This window comes from Salvelinus fontinalis, chromosome 4, assembly GCF_029448725.1.
Source record: "Salvelinus fontinalis isolate EN_2023a chromosome 4, ASM2944872v1, whole genome shotgun sequence".
Classification (NCBI taxonomy): Eukaryota; Metazoa; Chordata; class Actinopteri; order Salmoniformes; family Salmonidae; genus Salvelinus; species Salvelinus fontinalis.
Genome location: NC_074668.1, coordinates 63,924,334 through 63,947,615, shown reverse-complemented (window position 1 = coordinate 63,947,615; position 23,282 = coordinate 63,924,334). Strand labels below are relative to the sequence as shown.

General features: G+C 44.1%; 1 protein-coding gene across 16 annotated transcripts in view; it reads right to left on the bottom strand.

The window, feature by feature from the left end:
* znf536 (zinc finger protein 536) overlaps window positions 1-23,282 on the bottom strand; it is a 189,252-nt gene that overhangs the window by 93,642 nt on the left and 72,328 nt on the right. The gene's annotated exons all lie outside the window — the stretch shown is intronic.

Below are 23,282 nucleotides of genomic sequence, written 5' to 3'. Positions count from 1 at the left end.
GAGCCCGTCTGTTGAGGCAAAGCCCCTCCAAGAGCCCACGCAGCATGCCGTTAAAGAGAAAACATCTCCACAATGAGGGAGTGATTTTACAATGCAATCAATGGCTGCTACTTCGTTTAGTAAGGGGTATGTGGGGATACGGGGTAAGGAATATCTATGGTCTCTGAACCAAGTATCCATTTGTCTCAGTCTGACAGTAGACACGTGTACCATTGAAATCCCAATGCATAACATCACAACATGATTTGAAATAAATAGTAAGACAGTACTTCCTCTGAAATAGCTAAGATTTGAGCCATTAATTGTAGCGAAAGCAGGCGAAACCAGTCGGAATTCAAATGATGGGCTGTTACTTTCATAGATGCACTGTAATTTGTACGGACGCACACTGCAGAAAGCTTACAGACGGAGAACGGTGACACGGTGCTAACACGCATCTCAAAAAAGTGTCGCTCGCTACAGCATCTCACCTGTCCAACACGTTGGATATTTCAGAAAGCCATCAGATGTTAGGCTTACCGCTACGGTGAGCAAGTAGAGACCATCGGATAATGAAACAGGCGGCAGGCAAAGGAGAACACAACACTTGTCAACTCAGCAGGACAGATACGTAGCTTTGAAATGCTGAACGAGATAGGTGGCATCTGGTCATTATCTGACGGCTGCATTGCCGGTTATTAGGTCAAATGGAAATGGGAGGTGTTTCCAGTTGGTGTTTGGTAAAGCTTAACTCGGCTAGACTTCGTATGGTAAGTCAACTTCAATCCAACAATAACTGTGTAATGACTCTGGTGATGTAAAAATAATCTTTATGGAAATAGATCTCATTGAATGGGTGCCATGTTCATACTGTGAGCAGCTTGTGTCTCATGAACATAATCCAGAAATGTCCTCTAAACTTTTCTCTCCAAACTTTCAGATGGTCCTTTTTTTTCTCCTTCTCTCCAAGAGATGAAAGAAACGGGACAAAAGGCTGATCCTGTGTTGTTGAGGACCGGCATGAAAGGTATGAAATGTGAGGCCGGGGCTCAAAGACCCAGAGAGTGTGGGACCAAAAGCGATTTCACGTCCTCCTCTGAATCCTCATCTCTGTGTCTAATAGCAAATACCTGATTCTGGCCACAGGAGCGCTGCACCGGCATGATTACACCTCACGCCCAACCCACGCCAGGAGAGGTGGCATTTGGCCGATCCGTCGCCACGAGGGGTTCAGCCACGACTTAGCCCCATGTCTTAAGGAGGGGGGGGGGGTGGAGGAACACGGGGGAGGATTGAGCTTCCCCAAAAGCCCTGGTTAAACCTGTGTCTTGTCTCCAGAGGGAGCAGCTCACTTCAGACAGCGTCGAGGCCTGATGTTCAGAGCAGAGCTCCACCCGCTGAGAGTCGGAGGAAACTTTGAGACAGAGCCTGATCCCGTGCATCTGATGAGCTAGTGCATCAGGTCACACAATCAATACAACACAATGCCGTAGCACTGCACTGGACTAGGAGTTTGAATAAGGATCAGATCATTCCTTTGGTATAAACCAGGCCTGGAATGGCGAGGGCCCTCAACATAGGCAATATCACTGTCTGTGCATTTACTGGGACTAGCGTCACAGGAGATAGAGGCAGAATAACAGTGTGGGAACTATGGGAACTGATACAATGTATATTCACCTTGGTCTACCAAGTCATAAAGGTGTGACTTTAATAACCCCCACAGTTTCAATATATACGGAGAGAGAGAAAAAACGCAACGTTCTGAGCTTATGTTGTTTCATCTTCAGTGAATTAAACACCTTTGGTATTTTGTAAACAAACATGGCTAACAGCTCTTTTCACGTGAAAGTTAATCTCAAGCAACATATGCTTTTAAGAAAAAACAATAGGTGTTAACCATCTCAATTGCAATCGTGCTAGATCTTAGACAAACAAACACTTTGCTTTGTTACCAAGACAACTGAGACAATATGACTCCTGCGGCATTGTCAGAGCTGCTACTTCCTGCTCGTTATGTGTGACAAGCCAAAGTGGAGCTCTAGAGAGTCGACTGCATTGACTCCAGCTCCAACCCACTGTAGCCTATTGCCGGTAAGATTGTCAAACCAGTATCCACCTGGGCAAACAGTAAAAACACAACACAACCTAGAGCTCACACACACTTTCAAATTCTTTCCTTTTTTTTTTTTTTGTTGCATTCCATAGCGACAAAATGAATTCAGCTCCAAACCTAATTAATCCACAAAGGTTTCATGTCTTAATCCCCAAAGTCAAGGGGGTTATTGTCCTCACAAATGAGGTCAACGTTCCTCCCAGTGGAAATAAGGGAACAGGAGTAAGAAAAGGACAGAAACAGAGAGCAGGAGGAGTGCTTTTCTCTCTGTGATTCCAGAGCAGTACGACACAGTGGCAGAGGCCAGGTAAATAGGGCTTGAGGAGGTGACCTGTCCAGGGGTCGTCACTGCTTACCCAGGAACTAATATCTAAACTAGGGTAAGAAGCATTCATTGCCTAACGCCATAATATGAGCACTCTACACCCGTATCAAACAGAGGACACAAACTGAGCATGCTCCAAAAATAATAGAGGGAGGGCAAAGGAGACGGAGATAGAGACGGAGCGGCGGAGAGGAAAATAAAACAGCCGCCAATCACGTCGCAGACCTTTCGAACCAGGAAGATCAAAAGCTGGTTTCCACGGTAATTGTCGCTAAGGCAGGCTCTGACAGTGCAGACACTGAGCAGGGTTGCGTGACACGTTAATGACAACGATACAATCCTCCGTCTGCTTTGGATGGGAGAGATGAAACACATGCCTGCACCATCCTGCCTCTCCCAGGGCTGGAGCCAGCGTCCCACTCAGTGTCACGGTGGAGCTCCCTGTGTGCGGCCCCTGTGTGTCCCTCCCTGGTCCCTGGGGCCCATAACGCAGTCCAGGGGACCATTTGGGCAAGGGCCTGCTGGTCAGAGCCTTCCCAATTAGGATAACCTATCAGGGCTTCAGTGAAGAGAGGCAGCCAATCTGGAGGCTAGTGGGAACCCACAGCAGAGGATTCAACAGCTTGGAGAAATCTGTTTCTGTATCTAATTCACAGTATGGTAAGGGGGAAATGAATCTACTGTAAAGGCACAAGATCAAATTGGCAAAAAGGAACACCTAACACAGAACCGAGAGCTGTTTCTTCTGCCCACACTGGTACGGCTGTGGAGAGGGCCCAAACGAACCCAACATACAGTACAACACAGTCTCATTAGTAACTCCTAAGTTGTTTATGATTACCCATGATGATGAACACTCCAAGAAAACAAGGGAGACATGAAATAAATGGTGATTTTTTTTTATGTAGGCTTGTTACAGACATTTTCATTTCAAAATTCTTCTTTCAAGCTGGTGGAATGAAATTGGTTTACATTGACATCGCTACCGCTGTGTTTGACACATTAGTTTAAACTGACAGTGAGAATCAAAATCTGGGAATGCTGCTCCATTCTTATGCTCAATTTAAAAATCAGTTGTCAAAGTCAGAGTTTGTTGATTTTCATCGAGAGGATTATTACATTTTCAGAAAGTGACAATTAAAAATGTCTATCACGCCATAGGCATTAAACACCAATCTGTAACATGCAGGTGAAATGCTAAACTACTGTAAACAGCCTATTAGCGGCTGTAAACTTACTGAAAAGCTACTAAGAAAGGATCAATACTAAATATTTAGTGATTTGTCCAGAGTTTCGAAACTTTCCAATAAAATACAGAATCTGTTCACCAATTTCAGAGTATACAGGGGAAGTCTGGAAATCATTTCCCCCTGTACAGAATGTCCCTTTCAAGTAAAGAGCTATTCCTCTGATAGTGGCTGTCATAAGAGAGGTTTTCCCCATGACTGTTTTAAGTGAAAAACGATGGATCCTCGGGTCATCCTAGGGTCACATGCGCTCACTGGTAGAATAGACGCAATTGGATAATGACTCTGACATGGGGTGGGGGGGGGGCAGTTGGTTAAAGACTCAATTGAGTCTGCTCTGGCAGGCAGGCAGGAGAAGAGAAACCAACGGGTTACAGAGCTTTTTGCCTCCGCTGTGTGCGCCGCCCGTTTCCCTCCGTCGCAGAGGATATACAGAGGAGAAGAAAAAAAAAAGATTTAAAAGACCAACAAAATAAAGACGATTGTTTATTGATTTTATAATAGGCTTAGTGCCGGAAGAATAAAGTTGGGGTCAGTCTATGTGGTCAACGAGAAGCATTGGCGGGACAAACACAGGCTTACACGCAGGTAACAGGGATTGAGTGCAGATGCCAGGAAATCGGAGGACCCTTTAGTTTCCCCGACGTTGCTGGTGGCATTGTTATCCTGCTTATAAACCTGTGGACATAATCGCTCCGCTCACAAACAGGGCACGGCTTCACGGGCTTCAGAGGAGATAGCACTATGAAAAAATGGATAAAACAACTCAAGATAGATATATCTATAGTCCATCCACATACACTGGGAAATGAAGCAATTGTTGTATTTTCCAGTATGACTGATATAGAAGGAGAACATTGTGGCTGATGATACCAGCACAACAGAAGTAAATATATATATATATATATATATATATATATATATATATATATATATATATATATATATATATATATATATATATATATATATATATATATATATATATATATATATATATATATGCTGGTATCATCAGCCACAATATTCTCCTTCTATCCTTCTATCTCCTTCTCCTTCTGAATAATATACAGTACATATACAGTCCATTCGGAAATTATTCAGACCCCTTGACTTTTTCCACATTTCATTACATTACAGACTTATTCTAAAATTGATTAAATAATTGTTTCTCTCTTATCAATCTACAGTACACACAATACCCCATAATGACAAAACAAAAACAGGTTTTAAGATTTTTTTGCAAATAAAACACAGAATTCTTGGGTATGGTGCTACCAGCTTAGCACGCACCTGTATTGGGAGAGTTTCTCCCATTCTTCTCTGCAGACTCTCTCAAGCTCTGTCAGGTTGGATGGAGAGTGTTGCTGCACAGCTATTTTCAGGTTTCTCAAGAGATGTTCGATCAGGTTCAAGTCCGGGCTCTGGCTGGGCCACTCAAGGACAATCAGACTTGTCCAAAAGCCACTCCTGCGTTGTCTTGGCTGTGTGCTTACGGTCTTTGTCTTGTTGGAAGGAGAACCTTTGCCCCAGTCTGAGGTCCTGAGCACTCTGGAGCAGGTTTTCATCAAGGATCTCTCGATACTTTGCTCCGTTCATCTTTCCCTCAATCCTGACTAGTCTCCCAGTCCCTGCCGCTGAACAACATCCCCACAGCATGATGCCGCCACCCCAATGCTTCACCGTAGGGATGGTGCCAGGTTTCCTCCAGACGTGACACTTGGCATCCAGGCCAGAGAATCTTGTCTTTAGTCTCTGTCTTTAGGTGCCTTTTGGCAAACTCTAAGTGGGCTGTCATGTGCCTTTTACTGAGGAGTTGCTTCTGTCTGGCCACTCTACCATAAAGACCTGATTGGTGGAGTGCTGCAGCGATGGTTGTCCTTCTGGAAGTTTCTCCCATCTCCACAGAGGAACTTTGGAACTCTGTCAGAGTGATCATCGGGTTCTTGATCACCTACCTGACCAATGCCCTTCTGCCCCGATTGCTCAGTTTGGCTGGGCGGCCAGCTCTAGGAAGAGTCTTGTTGGTCCCAAACTTCTTCCATTAAAGAATGTGTTCTTGGGGACCTTCAATGCTGCAGACATTTTTTGGTACCCTTCCCCAGATCTGTGCCTCGACACAATCCTGTCTCGGAGTTCTACGGGCAATTCCTTCGACCTCATCACTTGGATTTTGCTCTGAAATGCACTGTGAAATGCAACTGTGGGACCTTATAGAGACAGGTGTGTGCCTTTCCAAATCATGTCTAATCAATTGAATTTACCACAGGTGGACTCCAATCAAGTTGTAGAAACATCTCAAGGATGATCAATGGAAACAGGATGCACCTGAGCTCAATTTTGAGTCTCAAAGCAAAGGGTCTGAATACTTATTGGAGTAAGGTATTTTTTATTTTTTTCTAATTAATTAGGAAATATTTCTAAAAACCTGTTATCACTTTGTCATTATGGGGTATTGTGTGTAGATTGATGAGGATTTTTTATTTATTTAATCAATTTTTAGAATAAAGCTGTAACGTGACAAAATGTGGAAAAAGTCAAGGGGTCTGAATACTTTCCGAAGGTACTATATATATATATATATATATATATATATATATATATATATATATATATATATATATATATATATATATATATATATATATATGTATCTTACTGCAAGGTGGACAACTGATCGAAAATACTTAAATCATGGGTTTAAATGTAGGTACACCAGGATGGCTCATAGAAACATTTTTATCCTTCTTAGGATACCATATTGGTTTTGTCTATCTGTGTGTGTGTGTGTGTGCGTGTGTGTGCGTGTGTGTGCGTGTGTGTGTGTGCGTGTGTGTGTGTGTGTGTGTGTGTGTGTGTGTGTGTGTGTGTGTGTGTGTGTGTGTGTGTGTGTGTGTGTGTGTGTGTGTGTGTGTGTGTGTGTGTGTGTGTGTGTGTGTGTGTGTGTGGTTGCATGTGTGTGTATTGGGTCTGATATATGGATGATAACACTAATTAGCTCATTTTGTTTGGGGCACAACACTCATTAAAAACCCAGTGGGGCCATTAACGTTACCGTCCCTCCAAAACGCTGCAGCCGCCATATCAATCTCCTCTAGCCTCGCTTGTAATGGCGACTGCTTCAGGTTGGGTTGAGAAAAGATTTGTTATCTCACTTCTTTCCCTCTTTTTCTCCTGATCTCTCTATTTCTCACATAGCAGACACACATTATCTCTCTCTATAGCTCCCCCTCTCTAGAGCTCTCTCTTTCTCTCTGTCGCACGCTCTCTCTCTCTCTCTCTTTCTTTATCTCTCTCTCTCTCTCTCTATCTATCTTTCTCTCTCTTTATCTTGCTTTCTCTTTATCTCTCTCTCTTTATCATTCCCTCTCTGGCTCTCTCTCTCCTTCTTTATCTCTCTTTCTTTCTCTCTCTATAGCTATCTCTCTACACATATAGCTATCTCTCTATATAGTTATCTCTCTCTCGCTCTCTCGCTCTCTCTAGCTCTCTCTCTCTATAGTTATCTCTTTCTATATAGCTATCTCTCTCGCTATAGCTCTCTCTCTCTCTCTATAGATCTCTCTCTCTCTCTCTCTCTATAGCTCTCTCTGTTATAGCTCTCTCTCTCTATAGCTCTCTCTCTATATAGCTTTATCTCTCTCTCTCTCTCCCTCTATCTCTCTATCTAGCTCTCTCTCTCCCCCAATTCGATTGTGTAATTTCCACTCAGGGCAATGTAATGGTGTTTGCAAAAGAATAGAGGGGGATTCGTTGCCACTGAGGGTGACAGTGTTTTTGAGCTTTATGCGGTAATGTAACGCTAATACCGCCAACATTCCCTGCGATTCGCTGGGGCTTTCGGTGCCATAAGGCGTTACTTACACTGCAGCAGGAGATCCTGGATGCACAGGCCTTTAAGGATTAACAGAGGAGGCGTAGCATCCTGCTAACAGAAAAATGAGAAAGCCCAATGTCTCTGGGGTTAGGCCCGCTCAAATCTCACTGCCTGGGCCTTCCAGAAGGGGTTCTATAAAGTGAAACATGTTACTGATCTAGGGAGAGATATCAAGGGAGTTTGAATGCTAATTAATCAAACACATAACGCTCGGTAATACCTACTCCTATCAATACTAATAGTCACACTCACATCAGAGCGGGCAGAAGGTCACATCAACATTGTACCAAATGTCACCTACTATCTAGTATTGGTTGGAAAAATGTAAATATTCTCCATCTCAGCCCTGGATATTAAGAGTGTTGATGAGATATATGAGTTTGCCATTTGCCCACGGAGCAGCGAGGCTCCGGCAGAACTCGGTACCATATGGCTGGTGAGAGATTTCCACCCTCTCTTCCTCTTCTCTGAGCCTGACAGCTGGATGCCTGCTGACTGGGGACGGGGAGCTTGGCAGCTGCAAGCTGAGAGCAACGCTTTGATGCCGCTTGCTCAACTAATGCAAACTTTCTACAGGTAGGCGAGGGGGGATTAGACATATACAGTAGAATATGGAAAGGTGCGAGAGGGAAAGGGTGCCAGGGGGTGACGGGAAGGGGTAAAAATTCTACTGGGAGCACATTAAAATGTGCAGCTGGCAAGTACAAAAGTGAGAGAGCTTGTTTCTCTTCCATAGTTTGTTGTACTTTGAGTCAAAGAACCTTTAATCATTTTTAAAAAGGACTCCTTTGGATGTTAAGCTGCAGGTGTCAGGATGCGTTGTGTAATATGAAGGAAAACCCGTATTTCCTCCAATGCTAACTCAAGTAAAACAGCAGGGTATTGGATGATTTATGATATGTGACCATGATACCACTGTATGTACACTGTCAATGACTACTGGCCGATGACAGTAACATTGTGTTCTGACTCTCAGGAGAAAGAGGACAGTGTTTTATAAGAGAAAGTGGGGCTGCATGTACTTCACTGGGGATGTCACAGTCCCTTCCACTCCTGATTACATCATTCAGCCTTGATCAATCACTGTCTGATGTCATGCAATATAACAAGTATTATTCCTGCTAATAACTACAGAAGATATGAATCCACAAACCCCAGTGTGAAGGTTTGCATACTGTATGTCAGGGATCATCAACTTGATTCAGCCGCGGGACGATTTTTTTCCAGAGCGGATGGACGGGGTGCCGGAACATAAATACAAATAATTTGTAGACTGCAAATTGTCTGCAAGAAGCCCAAACAGACATAAAGTTTGACTAAAACATATAATCATTTCTAACATTGCTTACATCTGTATATGATCACGTGTCTGTCTCTCTATTATGCGTGGGAATACTTGGGACCAGATTTCTTAAATTAAAATCACTTGGAGCTGATTTCCTGGTCTTTTATGTCAACAATAAAAATTCCATATAAAAAACATATATATATATATATAGTACCAGTTAAAAGTGTGGACACACCTACTCATTCAAGGGGTTTTTCTTAATTTGTACTATTTTCTACATCAAAACTATGAAATAACACATGGAATCCTTTAGTAACCAAAAAAGTGTTAAAAATATATATTTTAGATTTTAGATTCTTCAAAGTAGCCACCCTTTGCCTTGATGACAGCTTTGCACACTCTTGAAATTCTCTCAACCAGCTTCATCAAATCAAATCAAATGTTATTGGACAAATACACATGGTCAGCAGATGTTAGTGTAGCGAAATGCTTGTGCTTCTTGTTCCCAACAGTGCAGCAATATCTAACAAGTAATCTAACAATTCCACAACTACCCAATACACACAAATCTAAGTAAAGGGATGGAATAAGAATATGTACATATAAATACATGGATGGGCCATGACCGACCGGCATAGATGAGATGCAATAGACGGTATAAAATACAGTATATACATCTGGGATGAGTAGTGCAAGATATGTCAACATCATTAAAGTGGCATTAATAAAGTGACTAATGGTCCAGTTGTGGCCAATGAGTGGCCAATGATTTCAATTCTGTATGTAGGCAGCAGCCTCTCTGTGTTAGCGATGGATGTTTTACAGTCTGATGGCCTTGAGATCGAAGCTATTTTTCAGTCTCTCGTCCCAGCTTTGATGCACCTGTACTGACCTCGCCTTCTGGATGGTGAACAGGCAGTGGCTCGGGTGGTTGTTGTCCTTGATGATCTTTTTGGCCTTCCTGTGACATTGGGTGCTATAGGTGTCCTGGAGGGCAGGTAATTTGCCCCCGGTGATGCGTTGGGCAGAATGCACCACCCTCTGGAGAGCCCTGCAGTTGTGGGCGGTGCAGTTGCTGTACCAGGCGGTGATATAGCCCGACAGGATGCTCTCAATTGTGCATCTGTAGAAGTTAATCTCGTGTCTGAGCCGTTGAATTGCGGCTCCACTTTGTCCCTATACTGATGTTGCGCTTGTTTGATTGCCTTGCGGAGGGAAAAACAACACTTTTTGTATTTGGCCTATTCCCGGTCACCTTTCCATGGTTAAATGCGGTGGTTCGCGCTTTCAGTGTTGATCGAATGCAGCCATCTATCCACGGTTTCTGGTTAGGGTAGGTTTTAATAGTCACAGTGGGAACAACATCTCATACGCACTTCCTTATAAACTCACTCACTGAATCAGCGTATGAATCTATATTATTCTCTGAGGCTACCTGGAACATGTCCCAGTCTGCATGATCAAAACAATCTTGAAGCATAGATTCCGATTGGTCAGACCAGCATTGAATGGTCCTTGTCGCGGGTACATCCTGTTTGAGTTTCTGCCTATGGGAGGGGAGAAGCAAAAGTCGAAGAAGTCGTAGTCGGATTTTCCAAACGGTGGGCCGGGGAGGGCTTTGTATGCATCGCAGAAGTTATAGTAGCAGTGATCCAGTGTTTTGCCAGCCCGGATACTACAATCGATATGCTGATAGAATGTAGGTAGCCTTGTTCTCAAATTTGCTTTGTTAACTTCTTGTGGCTGCAGGGGCAGTATTGAGTAGCTTGGATGAAAGGTGCACAGAGGTGCCCAGAGTAAACAGTTGCTGTTTATATAGAGTAAATAGTTGCTAATATATGCATATTATTATTAATATTGGATAGAAAAAACTCTGAAGTTTCTAAAACTGTTTGAATGATGTCTGTGAGTATAACAGAACTCATATGGCAGGCAAAAACCTGAGGAAAAAATCCAAACAGGAAGTGGAAATTATTAGGCTGGTCGATTTTCAACCAAGATCCCATTGAAATCACAGCGAGATATGAATGAGTTTTCATTTCAGACGGCTTCCACTAGATGTCAACAGTCTGTAGAACTTTGTCTGATGCCTCTACTGTGAAGGGGGGCCGAATGAGAGAGGAATTAGTCAAGTCTGCCATGACCTGACCATGCTTTCACCATGCGTGTTCACATAAGAGGGAGCTCTGTTCCATCGCTCATCTGAAGTCAATGTAATTCTCCGGTTGGAACGTTATTCAAGATTTATGTTAACAACATTCTAAAGATTGATTCAATACATCGTTTGACATGTTTCTACTGACTGTTGTTCTGAGCGCCGTCTCAGATTATTGCATGGTTTGCTTTTTCCGTAAAGTAAAAAAAAAATCTGACACAGCGGTTGCATTAAGGAAAGGTATATCTATAATTCCATGTGTATAACTTGTATTATCATCTACATTTATGATGAGTATTTCTGTTGAAACGATGTGGCTATGCAAAATCACTGAATGTTTTTGGAACTAGTAAATGTAACGCGCCAATGTAAACTCTGATTTTTTGATATAAATATGAACTTTATCAAACAAAACATACATGTATTGTGTAACATGAAATCCTATGAGTGTCATCTGATGAAGATCATCAAAGGCTAGTGATTAATTTTATCTCTATTGTGCTTTTTGTGACTCCTATCTTTGGCTGGAAAAACGGCTGAGCTTATTGTGGTTTAGTGTGACCTAACATAATCGTTTGTGGTGCTTTCGCTGAAAAGCATATTTGAAATCGGACACTTTGGTGGGATTAACAACAAGATTACCTTTAAAATGGTATAATACACATGTATGTCTAAGGAATTGTAACGATGAGATTTCTGTTTTTTGAATTTGGCGCCCTGCACTTTCACTGGCTGTTGTCATATCGATCCCATTACCGGGATTGCAGCCCTAAGAGGATTTATTAAAATCCCCAGCTACAATAAAAGCAGCCTCTGGATATATGGTTTCCAGTATGCATAGAATCCAGTGGAGTTCCTTGAGGGCCGTCGTGGTGTTGGCTTGTGGGGGATATACACCGCAGTGACAATAACCGACGAGAATTCTCTTGGGAGATAATATGGACGGCATTTGATTGTAAGGAATTCTAGGTCCGGTGAACAGAAGGACTTGAGTTCCTGTATGTTGTTACAATTACATTAATCATGAAACATACACCCCCGCCCTTCTTCTTCCCTGAGAGATGTTTATTCCTGTCGTCTTGACGCACAATGAATCCCGGTGGTTGTACTGACTCCGACAGCATGTCCCCAGAAAGCCATGTTTCCGTGAAACAGAGTATGTTACAATCCCGGGAAGTCTCTCTGGAAAACAACCCGAGCACTAATTTCATCTACCTTGTTATCTAGGGACTGGATATTAGCGGGGTAAAATACTCGGGAAGCGGTGGGTGGTGTGCGCGCCTCCAAGGTCTGACCAGAAGGCCGCTCCGTCTACCTCTCCCGCGGCGACGTTGTTTTGGGTCAGCCTCTGGAATCAGTTTGAATGCCTTGGGTGGTTCGAACAAAGCATCCGCTTCGGGAAAGTCGTATTCCTGGTCATAGTGCTGGTAAGTTGCCGTCGCTCTGATATCCAATAGTTCTTCCCGGCTGTATGTAATAACACTTCAGATTTTCTGGGATAACAATGTAAGAAATAATACATTCATTAAGGACTAGAAGTGAGGCGACCCTCTCTGTCGGTGCCATCTTGCTTTTTTGGAATGCTTGGAATGCTTTGATGGAGTTTTCCAACAGTCTTGCTGAGCACTTGTTGGCTGCTTTTCCTTCACTCTGCCTCCAACACATCCCAAACCATCTCAACTGAGTTTAGGTCAGGTGATTGTGGAGGCCAGGTCATCTGATGCAGCACTCCATCACTCTCCTTCTTGGTCAAATAGGCCTTACACAGCCTGGAGGTGTGTTGGTTCATTGTCCTGTTGAAAAACAAATGAAAGACCCACTAAGCGCTAACCAGATGGGACGGCATATCGCTGCAGAATGCTGTGGTGGCCATGCTGGTTAAGTGTGCCTTGAATTCTAAATAAATCACTGATAGTGTCACCAGCAAAGCACCCCCACACCATCACACCTCCTCCTCCATGCTTCACGGTGGATTCAACACATGAGGAGATCATCCATTCACCTACTCTGCATCTCACAAAGACAAGGCGGTTGGAACCAAAAATCTCACATTTGGACTCATCAGACCAAAGGACAGATTTCTACCAGTCTAATGTCGATTTCTCATGTTTCTTGGCTGAAACAAGTGTCCTCTTCTTATTGGGGTCCTTTAGTAGTGGTTTCTTTGCAGCAATTCAACCAAGAAGGCCTGATTCACAGTCTCCTCTGAACAGTTGATGTTGAGATGTGTCTGTTACTTGAACTCTGTGAAGCATATATTTGGGCTGCAATTTCTGAGGCTGGTAACTCTAATGAACTTATCCTCTGCAGCAGAGGTAACTCTGGGTCATCCTTTCCTGTGGCGGTCCTCATGAGAGCCAGTTTCATCATAGCGCTTGATGGTCTTTGCGACTGCACTTGAAGAAACTTTCAAAGTTCTTGAAATTTCCCGCATTGACTGTCCATCATGTTTTAAAGTAATGATGGACTGTCATTTATCTTTGCTTATTCGAGTTGTTGTTGCCAAAATATGGACTTGCTCTTACCAAATAGGGCTATCTTCTGCATACCACACCTACCTTGTCACGACAGAACTGATTGGCTCAAAAGCATTAACAAATTAACTTTTAACAAGGCACAACTGTTAATTGAAATGCATTCCAGGTGACTACCTCATGCAGTTGGTTGAGAAAATGCCAATAGTGTGCAAAGCTGTCATCAAGGCAAAGGATGGCTACTTCGAAGAATCTCAAATATAAAATATATTTTGATTTGTTTAACACTTTTTTTGCATAGTACATGATTCCATGTGTGTTATTTAATGGTTTTGATGTCTTCAATATTATTCTCCAATGTAGAAAATCGTAAAAAAATAGAGAAAAACTCTGGAATGAGTAGGTGTGTCCAAACTTTTGACTGGTACAGTATATTATTTGCTCAGAGAACTTGGGGGGGGGCAAATAAAACCACTCGCGGACCATGTTGGGTTCCCTGCTGCCAGTTGGGGAACCCTGCTGTATGTCCTTGTCAGTTACTCATGTGACACTTTGTCTAAAATAGTTGTACTTGTCCAAAGACACTTCTCCTGAGTGGCGGAGCCCCTATACTTGTCCCTGACCTTGACTATCTTTGATACTACTACAGCTGGGCTCTCAAACCTCTCTGTGTGTTCAAAGGAAGCGGTGACCTATCAGAGATAATGTCTCTTATAGGGGGAGGTGGCAAAGAAGATGTCTGAGTCACGTAACAGTGCACGCTGTGGCGCCCTCTCCTTCCCCTTATCCCCCTCTCCTCCCTCCCCTTGCCTTGTCATCTGTGAGTCCTTGTCCCCTTAGCAGCTTTACTGTCATCCTCTCTCTCTTAAATGGCCTGGCTGTTCTGAGCCTAGGTGATATATGCACACATAGCACAAGCTCCCTGCTCAACACTCAAATCTCCTGCAAACATGGATCCATACTCGGCCAGAGAAACCAGGTTCACTCTACAACACACTAACAGGCTGAGAGGAAGGGACAATTTTGAGAAAGAGAGAGAGAGAGAGAGAGAGAGAGAAAGAGAGAGAGAGAAAGAGAGAGAGAGAGAAAGAGAGAGAGAGAAAGAGAGAGAGAGAGAGAGAAAGAGAGAGAGAGATAGAGAGAAAGAGAGAGATAGAGAGAAAGAGGAAGAGAAAGAGAGAGAGAGAGAGAGAAAGAGAGAGAGAGAGAGAGAGAGAGAGAGAGAGAGAGAGAGAGAGAGAGAGAGAGAGAGAGAGAGAGAGAGAGAGTAGAGCCTGCTGGGGTAGAGACATGAGCACTGCTAGTGTCTAAGCACTCCTAGGCTCCAGATCCAGGAGACAGGAGCTGAGTCTGAGCCGGGTTTGGGTGGGAGACCTGGGCTCAGCGGATACTGCTCTATAGAACATCCCTATGTCTGTCTCTCCTCCAGCTCCAACCTGAACACCAGCTCAAACACATCCTCAACACACCACCATGGAATTTACAGTGCGCAGAGAGACACGTTGGGAGGCATATTTTTTTCTGAGGGCCTCTGAAGCAGAGCGGCATGTTGGTTCAGAGACAGCTTTCTCGCATGTCTTAGATAGGTCTTAGTTTCTATTTTCCAAGCCTCTGAGTTCAGCTGTAATTCCAGATAAAAGATGGAATTATCCTACAACGCTAAGGGCATTTCTCCCTTTCTCTCTATCATGCCCTTTTCCTGTCATGCACCTCTTACATTCTCCCATCTTTCCATCCTTCCTTGGCGTCCAACCTCACTCCATCCCTCTATTTCTGTCCCTCATTCCCCCCCTCCTCTCTCTTGCCCTCCATCTCTCTCTCTCTCTCTCTCTCTGTCTCTCTCGATCTCCCTCTCCAGCCTGCCAGCCCCCTCCTCCCCGGCGCCCCCCTGTTGCTGCGTGCTACCCTGAGCCGTGGTGTAGAGTTTGGCTGGAGCCGAGAGGAGCAGCTGGGCCAGGCTAACGGGGAATGATAATGACCTCAGAAATCTGCTGTTCACTCCACAACAATAGGGTGCTCAGTCTAGTGGAAAATTGTGTTCATCAGCTAGCTCTGCTCACTTACTAATTGACATTGCCAAATATTTTAAGAACAACTGGAATGTGCAGGCAAAGATCTCAACCCGTGGACTTCATTTATCTTGCCCATTTGTTTTCCTCTTTCTGATTAGGAGATAACCTTCGTTAAAAAAAGAGGCAAAATGTTCATGTCATTATCCGGCTCATTTCAGCGCCACGGTGTTGACACAAAGGGCTGTTTTATGTGACTTGTCAGTGGGGTTAGGAGTGACCACATACCATGGCCAGTGGTGATATCCAAGTCGAAATAGCCCCTCACCCATAGGCCATCACCCAAATATGACATCACCCACAGTTTTTTATGTGTGTGTGTCTGCGTGCATGTGTGGGTATGTGGGAGAGAGAGAGAGAGAGAGAGAGAGAAATAAGTGGGGGAAAGAGAGAAAAGAGAGAAGGGTAGAAAGAGAGAAATTCCTCTGTCATGGTATCATACGGCTGGTCCTCCATTTTTAATGAGACAAAGGTCAATGTATTCACTTGCTCTTTCACACGGGAGGAACCCCAATCATGCCCAAGTTAACTTGTTCAAACAAAGCTCTCTCACCCAGCCACCCACCCTGCCATCCATTTGCATTCTCTGTCTGAGAGCCTAGACTCATTTTGGAGGAATTCAGCATTGACAGAGTCAGACAGCTGTCACCAGTGAAACAAGGAACCCTGCGTTCCTCTCATTCAACTATCCCTGTCAGAGACAACAACAACACAAACTCCTACGTGAAGGCTTTTATGTAATCAAAGTTTCAGTTGAAGTTTCAACTTTTGGATACAGGGTTATTTTGTCAGAGTACTCAATGCATCCGGACTGTGGCTAGGTAAATACGGCATGATGCATTCCCCCAACGTGTCCCTCGTGTTCATTTAGTCAAACCTCTTCACAATCTCTTCCATGTTCAATCAGCTAAACTTGGCAACCCTGCTTTGGTTCCCAGCTCTCCGAAAGAACAGAGGGCGAGTCACCTTCACTTTCACTATTTTACCAATGACACTTCCTCAGACACCGGAGGAGATAGCATGTAGAATATTAATATTCAAACGGTCTACCTACCACAGTAAGGCAGCCTTCTGTTATGGAAAGATAAATATTATGTTTTAATTATAAAAACAGAAAACAGAAATGGGGAGAACGAGGAAGAAAATGTGTGACGTGCCAAGGAGGCTTGTTCAGGAGAAAGGTAAGCAATGTTTTGGCAAAGATGTGGAATTAAAAAGTGGTGGATATAATGCAGGCAGTTTATTCTCTCTCTCTCTCTCTCTCTCTCTCTCTCTCTCTCTCTCTCTCTCTCTCTCTCTCTCTCTCTCTCTCTCTCTCTCCCTCTCCCTCTCTCCCTCTTTCTCCCTCCCTCTCTCTCTCTCTCCATCTCTCTCCCTCTCTCTCTCTCTCTCAACAGCACATCTCTTTGCTCCAGCTCCATAACCAAGTGGGGAATCCTAACGTGATCATTAAGACATGAAACAGCCTGATAAATGTTTCATAAGGACTGCCCGGTGATAACCACCCAGGAATACGGTGAGCAAGAGAAAACGACACTGACTTCTACTCTTTCAAATACACTTTGGAATACAATTGGAATTTTTAAATATCTAAAAAGGCTTAGCTTATTCCCACCATGGGTAATATTTACAAATTGAGTCTAAGAGAGAGAGAGAGATTGTGGAGAGAGAGAGCGATAGAGACAGTGAGTACGAAAAAGGGAGAGAAATCGACTGAGCCGTTGAAGAGAAATAAATTGCCCTTTTATATTGTGCAAGCGTGTACAAAAATACTAAGTCTACATTTATCCAAGACATGTTAATCAGTAGAGCACACTGACAATTAGTGAATAGAACTTTTGACACCAGAAAGACACCAGAACCCTGACCCACAGTACTGAAATACAGCTCTGTAATGAATTTGCTTCGGACACAATGACATCTTTTTGAGTTTTGTGACACATAAAAAAATACAGACATGACATGCCAGTTTGAGGCGGCAGTCTTCAATAGAGCGGCTATACCACAGGTTTGAAGCAGGCAAGTTCTCAGATAAAGAAAGAAGAAAAAAATTAAGAAAGAAAAAAGAGAACCGGATGTCAATTACAAAGAGAAAGAAATAAGTGAAGAGGGAGAGAGAGAAAGAGAGAGAGAGGGAAAGAGAGACAGAGAGGGGGAATGAGAGAGAGGGGGTGCGAGATAGACAGAGAGAAAGAGGGAGAGAGAGGGAAAGAGAGACAGAGAAGGGGAGAGAGCGAGAGGGCGAGAGATAAACAGAGAGAAAGAGGGAGAGAGAGGGAGAGAGATAGACAGAGAGAAAGAGGGAGAGAGAGGGAGAGAGATAGACAGAGAGAAAGAGGGAGAGAGAGGGAGAGAGATAGACAGAGAGAAAGAGGGAGAGAGGGAGAGAGATAGACAGAGAGAAAGAGGGAGAGAGAGGGAGAGAGATAGACAGAGAGAAAGAGGGAGAGAGAGGGAGAGAGATAGACAGAGAGAAAGAGGGAGAGAGAGGGAGAGAGATAGACAGAGAGAAAGAGGGAGAGAGAGGGAGAGAGATAGACAGAGAGAAAGAGGGAGAGAGAGGGAGAGAGATAGACAGAGAGAAAGAGGGAGAGAGAGGGAGAGAGATAGACAGAGAGAAAGAGGGAGAGAGAGGGAGAGAGATAGACAGAGAGAAAGAGGGAGAGAGAGGGAGAGAGATAGACAGAGAGAAAGAGGGAGAGAGAGGGAGAGAGATAGACAGAGAGAAAGAGGGAGAGAGAGGGAGAGAGATAGACAGAGAGAAAGAGGGAGAGAGAGGGAGAGAGATAGACAGAGAGAAAGAGGGAGAGAGAGGGAGAGAGATAGACAGAGAGAAAGAGGGAGAGAGAGGGAGAGAGATAGACAGAGAGAAAGAGGGAGAGAGAGGGAGAGAGATAGACAGAGAGAAAGAGGGAGAGAGAGGGAGAGAGATAGACAGAGAGAAAGAGGGAGAGAGAGGGAGAGAGATAGACAGAGAGAAAGAGGGAGAGAGAGGGAGAGAGAGAGACAGAGAGAAAGAGGGAGAGAGAGGGACAGAGAGAGACAGAGAGAAAGAGGGAGAGAGAGGGAGAGAGAGAGAAGGCATTGACATAATTCAACCAAATACCCCCCCCACCCCCCCCCCCTCTAATTAGCTATAAAAACACACACACACACACAGAACACTGTTCTCATTTCAAAGGTCTGGTATCTTTGTGAGAAAGAGCATACTGAAGGAGACTCTCCGGGATCCCACAGATACCTGTTTACTTCGCCATACTAGCTCCAGCCCTTTGAAGAAGCCAACCAGACCAATGGCTCTCCTCCATCTAACACCGGGGTGGGGTTTCACAGGCCAGCTCTACCTAGCCTTCAAACCACTGGGCTTTTAAATCACACTTTCAATGCCATCTACTGTATGACACGAATGCCCTAAGTTGTTTCTCCTTCCACTTCTATGTCTATTTTTGGTCACGTTCTTGGTCGCCACTTCATATCTGAATAGAGGCCGTAGTCTTGCCTCTTAGGCTAGAGAGATGATGAGAGACGGATAGAATGTAACTCTTCGTATGACAGTCAATGTGGGGTTGAATAGCAATCTTATACCGGGGTTGGTTTCCACGGAGACAAACGCAGACAGAAGTAGAGTGGTTTCAGATAGCTACCGTTTTGACACTCGCCAAGCTTTTCTAACAATTTGGGCATGAACAGTTCTAGTTATTTTTGCTTTAATTACACAGCAATTACAATGTAACAGTAAGTCTGCATGTGTAATTACCCCCCATTGTAATTACGTAATTAGATGAATATCCGTGCTTTATAACCTAAGGCGTCAGTCGGCAAATCCAATTTCAATTTGTATGGCGCAAGCGTTTTGCCTCCATGTTTGAGAGCCGTAAAGACCTAGGGATATACGACTAATCCTTGCCATGTTAAAACGTTGTTCCTCTTAAAAATATTTAGACATGGGGGATTCTCCAGAGGAAAAGGAGGAGTAGGTTTGTAGCCCGGAGCGGAGAGGTGGGAGTGAGGGGTGGAGTGGAGGTGCTCCTGCTCGAAGTCCTTGAGAAAAGCCCCTCTCTCTCTACAGTTTGACGCGACCAGGTTCTGAGTAGCTGCATGATCACACTGTACGTTCCTTTCTCAGCAGCGAGTCATTTTCATCAAATGGTTGCCATCCTTCCCTTTGCTCAAACTCTTTCTATTTCTCGCGCAGTCTCTCTCAGCCTCACTCCCTCTCCTCGTTTCTCTGTGTCTCGTTCTTTCTCCACGCAGCCCAAATAAAATTGCATTTGTCACATGCTTCGTATACAACAGGTGTAGACTAAGAGCTTATTTATTCTTGATCCGAAAATGTGGTCGGAGACTCCGTATGGAGGGTGCGACGCAATCGCGGAGCCTCCTGAGGCATGCAGAGGCCAAATTGAGCTCCGTGCCGCGTCGCTGTGCGCCTCCCTCATTGACATGATTGTTCGATGGTAGGTGGGGGGGTGCGGGAGGTCCTGTATAAACAAAAACTCTCTTCCTTGACAACTTCCTTCACAACAGCTCTGCGCTGCTCCGCAAAGCTCAAGAGGCATGAACGCCCTGACGTCTGCAGAGGCCGCACCGCAAATGCTGCACGGCCAATGCAGACCTCGGAGTGACCACGCAGCGCCTTCAACAATGACTTGCTTGCTTACGCTTACCTCACGCTAGCAACCAATGGAATCCTCATAGTCTGTAAGAGGCCCAACCAGAAACAACTTTAAACTTGCCTTTAGTTCGTCCTAATCTCTCCATCTCTCTTTTTTCTTACATTTTTGGAATCTACACTGGATGTGAACATAAATACCCCCCCCCCATCTTACAACACACTGGCAGCACTGCTTTACATAGTATTACATCAGGTTTCAATGGGTTCTGTTCCGCCATTCAGGGTAAGCCTCTGTTTAAGACCTGCACTCTGTAGGGCCTGTCGCTCTGAGGCCCACCATAATGCATTCAGAGAGAGACACTATCCAGTGGGGACATTCATGTTTATCAAGCCCAATTCAGACCGGAGAACTCTGAACTCTGAACTCTGAAGCAATAGATTCCTTCCGCAGTCAAACCAATCCGTTAGCCTAATAACACAAATAAAAGAGATGATTGGGGGGGGGGGCTGTACTTATGAAAAAGAGGCGAAAGGTTCTGACGTCTATAGGAAACACAAAAGCATTAAAGGTTTTACTGCCGTGGATGAGAGAAGCAAGGTCTCTGAAGGATATTTCTGAGGCAGACATTTTTTTTCAGCAAGTCTTTAAACAAGCGCAGTGTCAAAAACAAAAGAGATTGTCTCGACCTTCTTCCACAGTTGAGATGTTATTGTTGATTACTGTAATTCAAGTTTAACTCAAAATTGCAGTGGGAAGGTGGTTACGAGGTTGGCGGTATGGTCATGGTTAGCAATGTTTTCAAGACACACACGCACACACAGCCTTACAATAAAACACAAACAATTCTCAACAAGCAAAATTGCAAGAGTGAAATATTAAGACTAACAGAGAGGTATAGCCAGCCACATCCTGTTAATTTAAAAACACTGACACATTCATGCAACACATACACACACATAAGCAGAAACACACTCACACAGACACACACACACACACACACACACACACACACACTCACACACACACACACACACACACACACACACACACACACACACACACACACACACACACACACACACACTCACACACACATTAATGGCACCTTCCTCCACATTAGCTGCAGACACATTTTCTCACACACCTCAGTTTCTAAATTAGGTGTCCCAAAGCTCCAAATATGAATCATACTCAATGTTATGAAGGAAGAGAAACTTGTAGGGCTTTGTGCTGTCACTAATTAAATACAACAAAACAAAACCCCCTTTTTTTTACTTTTTTGTTTTGTTTACAATTGTACATCTTTAGTGTTTATTTCCCCTTTGACCCTGTTATTATGGTGGAGTGGCCTGTGAACTGTGTCTGAATGACAGACTGTGAGAGAGAACCAGGATAAGAGGTTGTACCTGTAACAATGTAAGCCCCGCCCGCACAGACAACCCCCCCCAAAAGCAGGTGGGGGGCCCTCAAGGTCAACTTTAAGGCCCGTTAGAGCCAGCAGGAGGGAGCTGGCACGATGCCCGCATCTCCCTGTACGGTGGAAAAACACAGGCGTTTGAGCTGGCGATCACACTCCATCACAGCACTCAGAGAGGGACAGAGGAGGAGGCAGGGCAGGAGACACTGATAGACGAGGTAGGACTACAGAGAGAGTGAGAGAGAGAGAGTTGAAGAGGGCAAGAGAGAACGAGAGATAGAGAGTGTCTGTGCATGTCTGCATGTGTGCATGTGTGTGTGCGTGCGTGCGTGCGTGCGTGCGTGCGTGCGTGCGTGTGTGTGTGTGTGTGTGTGTGTGTGTGTGTGTGTGTGTGTGTGTGTGTGTGTGTGTGTGTGTGTGTGTGTGTGTGTGTGTGTGTGTGTGTGTGTGCGTGCGTGATATTCAACTTTGTTTTTTATGTAGCATGAATACCCAAAATATTTCAGTTGATGTAGGTTTTATTGTAAATATAATTTCAATTGGCGATATTTGTAAGAACATGATCTTTTTAGAGATTTTTCAAGTTTTTGATGATGTGGAAGTTCTTCACATCACACATATGTAAATACTTATAAAGTGAACTAAATGCCATGAGCTACATTTCTCAGATTCAAAGTACTTGAGAACCAGAAAAAAAAAGGAAACTTCCTGCATTCAAATTCAGAAGAGAATGACTTCCGCAACATACACCCCCCCCCCCCCCCCCACCCTGTAGAAAAGTGCTATGTTTAATAGCCTCTATAAAGAAAATACGTTTTTAACTCACTCTAGTTTTCATTCATTCCTAATTGGGGTGTGTGCGTGGGGGGGGGGGGGGGGGGGGGGGGGGGGTTGTCTGTTATTATTTCTTAGATTAAAATAAACATAGCCCTTTCTATGTTCAAACCCATCACACTACGTTAGGATGATAAGGACTCTATGCTACTGTGAATAAATAAACACGTTTGTCTGTACTGTTGGAATTAAGTTGCTTCGAGCCTTAACGCATAAGCCACTTTTTTCAAACGACTTAAGAAAACACATTTCACTCCGCAAATGAAGTTCCCATTTTTTGGGGACCTGCTTTATATGTATACCTTTAATTAGTGTCTTGTTTAGCTTAAACCAACTGATTATCGCATAGTCATGGCCTAATTAACGGACGCGCTACTTAGATGTGGCGTTCCACCCGGAGGAATGAGAAAGTTACCTTTAAAACGTCTCTAATCATTAGGAACAGCCTCTCTTAATCCTGCTAAACGTACACTGTATCTGCTTTTGCTTACTTGACTACGGTGGAATCGCTTCCCTTCCCATGTTAAAGGAGATGTTTTGATCACTCATTATATGTTTGGCCCGTGCTCGTAGTCTTGACTCATTTCACACGGGGACACATACTAGTCTGTATGGAGCATGTTCTTCACCACACCGTGTCTGTGTTCTACGTGCCAGTGTGAAGGACACAAGTCACAGCTCCGTCGTGGGAGTTGAGCATCTCCATATGATTGTGTTGTGTGAGTGTGTGAGTGTGTTTAGACAGGCCTCCTCTCTCCAGTAAAAACCGTGTGCAGAAGGCTTCCTATAGAAGCAGGCTCTGTGAGGGTGTTTGATGGGTATTTGAACAGAGGCGTTAAGTATCCCGGTTATGCACGGAATGTGCAGCTCGGAGTTGTGGTGGGC